Here is a 3,940-nt window from a genome sequence, read left to right on the forward strand (position 1 = left end):
ACCTATTGTTCTTCTCCATTGTAATGGTGCAGCCTTTTCGAATCTGTTCAACTAGTAGCAGAGAATTAGGTGATACCTGATTCAAATCTTCACAAGCTTTGCTATTTTTTGCTGTAAGATGTTTGGCTTTCAGTTTGCGTGCCTCTACATGTTTTCAATTTTGTTTATTTGCCTTCCTAAATTAGACAATAAATTATCGCCTCAAAACTCGGCTGTCTCTTTTTACCTGCAAGGAGGTACACCATTGTTGTGTTGCTTATTTCTATTGTAGATGTACAGACAGTATGCATTCTGCAACTATTGGCAAACATTGGGAACCAGCCGGGAGCTCTGGATGTTGTTTGTATCATTTGTAAGTTTTCTCTTTGTCATTTGAATATTCAGGAAGCCTACTTGAAACCGACATTATTAGCGAATTTTCTTTGTTTCTAAAATGGCTTACAGTCTAACTTGTAATATGTATTAGTGATTCATAATTCAAATAGAAATACTACACAAGTTTTCATCACAACTGTGAATTCTTTGCTGTGAAAGGATTATTTGTACTGTAAGTACAATCAAAAGCACTTTTAAGAGACTGCTGCCATCACATGCTTACCACGTCGTATTGCATACAAGAGTCACCTGATGAAGCACTGGTAATGTCAAGATTGGTGCAGTGTGCCATTTGACTAAGCACTCTGCTGTAGTGGACCAGCAGTGCTTTATCAGATGGCTCTTGCAGGCAGCTTGGTGGGGTTTAGCATTTGCTGGAAAGGGGTCTCTCAACCTGCTCATGCATGCTAGTACCTAACATGTTCCTAATCTCTGCAATATATAATCTGAGACTGCTTCAAAAGAAATATTTGCCGCATTGTCTTATCCTACAGGCTTCTGAAGGTGGGTAATGCAGTTTAATAGTGGTTTTAAAAAAATGCTGTAATTTGCTAGCCAAGTTTGAAATGATGTAATAATTTTAATTCTTCTGAGATTAGGTTTACCACATTGGTTGGGAGAAAATACTGCTTTGTTTCAAGGTTTATGCTTTATAAATATAATGCCTTCAACTACAATGCTAACATTTCATGCATTAACCATGTGGCACTGTTATAGACATTCTCATTTATAGTAAACATTCTCAATAAATCCAAATTGTTATTTTGCATTTCAAGTTAGTCAACATATTTTTAGTATTCGAACCTTTAGTATTTCAGAGTGCTCAGACTGCCTGCCGCTATAACGATTACAACTTCTTGAACACTTGAGCTTTCTGCCGCCTCTCGAGGCTCACCACTGATGTTCTGGATGTCTATGTGCTATGCGTGGAAAATGTTTTAACATGCCATGCTTCAGTGTTGACATTTTTTAGAGCTTCTGCTGTTTGGTTGTTTGGTAATGCTCTGCTGTTGCACATGTAATTGTCGCTCAACTCAAAGCTCCAGAGTACACTTTCAATGAATAATGTGTGATAAGTTTCAGAACTGCCACATAGAGCAGCGAGAACACTTTTTCCTTGTTACTAAAACTTAAATGTAAACACTTCAGGAAGCATTGCGATGACCTAGGGCTTGGCTGGTTCATACTTAGCACAAGAAGAAGTGCAAAAGTTCAGAAATGCATTATGTGTTATGTATTACATGCACTTTTTTTTTTTGTAGTGCCCCATCACTAAGTATGCTCTTTCCACGTTTTTTTTTTGTTTGGTTCTGCAGTATCTACTTGGCCAGTGCAGGGTATGCTGTAGGCCTTGTGTGAAGCCTTCAGTTGAGCCAGCTGTTAATATTTTAGTAGTAAACACCGTGTTCCAGTGCTGTCAACAAATCATTACAAATTTTGAAGGTAGCCTACAACTAATTTTATTTTCAGTTGCAAGATATTCAGCAGTGGGTAAAGTGAGGATCAGAACTGCACCAATCATGGTTGCTTGAGAAAGATGCTCTCCCATTAATGCTAGAAAAAAGAAACTGCCTTAATTTTATATTCAAGTGCACATTGAGTTCCAAGAAAACTGTGCTTACTGGGGCACTGTTATTCAATTGCCCCATTTCTCTGCTTATTTCGAAAATGATACTGGGACCAGTGCAGCCCCAGCATCCATTCAGAACTTGTTTCAGTGCATTGTGGGATACCAGCAGAGCACCTGCATCTTTGTAAAGTAAATTTCAGTATTTTCTCCCATCATACAAGTGCAACCAGTGTCTTCGCGTCACAGCTTCGCTGAATCTCGCAGACCACTAGCGTACCCAACAGAAATGTGTGAAAAAGAATTGGTTTCGCACTGGAAGGTGGTGGTTTCTGTAATAGGGCAGTTCAATTTACAAATGCTGTTAAGCCATTATGTAAAATACAAGGCAGTATTTTTGTCTTTTGGCCTGCATTACCAGTTTTTTTTTAATTTGTTACCTTTTTTGAAACAATTTTTTCCGGTTGAAATCATCCAAATGCTGTTAGGAGCGATAGAAATCCAGCTGGTATTTTTTTCCTTCTGCATACTTTAACAAGCTATTGGTTATTTACATTTTTAACTATCATATTAAACATTCCAGTTGATGTGAAATGAAAAGTTTGTGGGGCAGCGTGGAAGTTCTCTAACCCAGGTGCTTTTGGTGGGTGTAGCCATTTTTATTCAACAAAATAGCTTGCATAATCTGAAAATACCATGCAACAGTATGCTGCGTGAATAAAAATGGGTTGACCTTACATGCTCTCATTTATGACTTGATCAAACACTGCCAGCTTTGTGCCTTCTGAATCAACCATAACAGTATACTCTGCATTGTTAATTGTGAGATACCACTAGTTGTTTCTGATGGGGCCCTTTTCCAGCACACTGCTGTACAATAAAGGGGCATTGGTGTATTCTAAATATAGAGTAGAAAATATGTTGAATTTGCTCAGGCGCAATGGACATTTATACAGCTGATCTCTTATGCACTTCTTTCACATTTTTATCAAGGAACAGGAAGAAAAGCCTGCCACGCCCTGCGTCGGATATACTGGGAGCAGCATCAAAGAAGCTGAAGAGCATTTCTTCTTCATTGAGCACCGGAAGCTTCTTCGAGTCATCGCCTCTACGTAGGGTATTGTTCCAAAAATGGGTTGATTTTGGCTGTTCAATCTGTGATATGACAAGGCGTCCGATAATTTTTGCTGCTTTATAGAGCACCTCTTTTTGGGCGTATGTGTGTTGAAGTCAAGATGCGCTGCACGGCGCTTTATTTCATGGCACAAGGCCGAACTTTATGCAAGTGCACGTGTTGACACTGACAAAGTGTAGGATTATTATTGTGTACTCCGATTATTGTTGCATACCACGAAAATTTTTGTTGTTTTTTAAGAAATGTCACCATGCTGTTGTGACATTGTGACATGTGTGCATTGTTCGGATATGTTTTTCAAAAAAATTGTATACTTTGTTGTCTGCATTTGTTGGAACTGTTTTGCTTCTTTCATTTTTTTTAGGTATTTACGTCCATAACATGTATGTTTTTGCCCGTCTGCTAGGCTCTCGGTTGAGAGCGGCCGTATTGTCAAATAAATGAGGTTCCATAGCGCAAAGCAATGAAGGAACAGAACACAAGTACCCCTCCTGACCCCCTCCCCCCAATGGCACCCGAGCACCCACTACTCCGAACCCTGACCCTTCTATGCCGAATAAAATGCTTCCAGTTACCTTCTGTGTTTGAAGCTGTGACATTCTTTCGTAACATGCTCTGTGAATTTGAGAAAACAATCATACTGGCATGGGCCACTCTAGATGTCAAAATAATGGCATGCAGCATCTCTTTACATGCTCATTTGGCATTGCAGGTGGTTACCAGGTATACTATTAAGCTTGATTGCAAATGTGCACATAGGAAAAGCATTAAAGAACGTGTAGTGGCAAAGGTAACTCCTAATTAGGGAATGCAATATATGCAGGTTATCCGCACTGATTTTTTTCAAGGGGTGTAAGGGTGCA

General features: G+C 39.2%; 1 long non-coding RNA gene across 1 annotated transcript; it reads left to right on the forward strand.

Moving 5' to 3' along the window:
* The first annotated feature begins 270 nt into the window (after nucleotides 1-270).
* On the forward strand, nucleotides 271-3,651 carry LOC146176411 (uncharacterized). Its single transcript, XR_014701528.1, has 2 exons — nucleotides 271-352; nucleotides 2,936-3,651. It is a non-coding gene; the product is annotated as an uncharacterized LOC146176411 (long non-coding RNA).
* Nucleotides 3,652-3,940: the final 289 nt, after the last annotated feature.

Source organism: Amblyomma maculatum, chromosome 10 (assembly GCF_055883805.1).
Source record: "Amblyomma maculatum isolate TAMU_Amacu chromosome 10, ASM5588380v1, whole genome shotgun sequence".
In the NCBI taxonomy this organism is placed as follows: Eukaryota; Metazoa; Arthropoda; class Arachnida; order Ixodida; family Ixodidae; genus Amblyomma; species Amblyomma maculatum.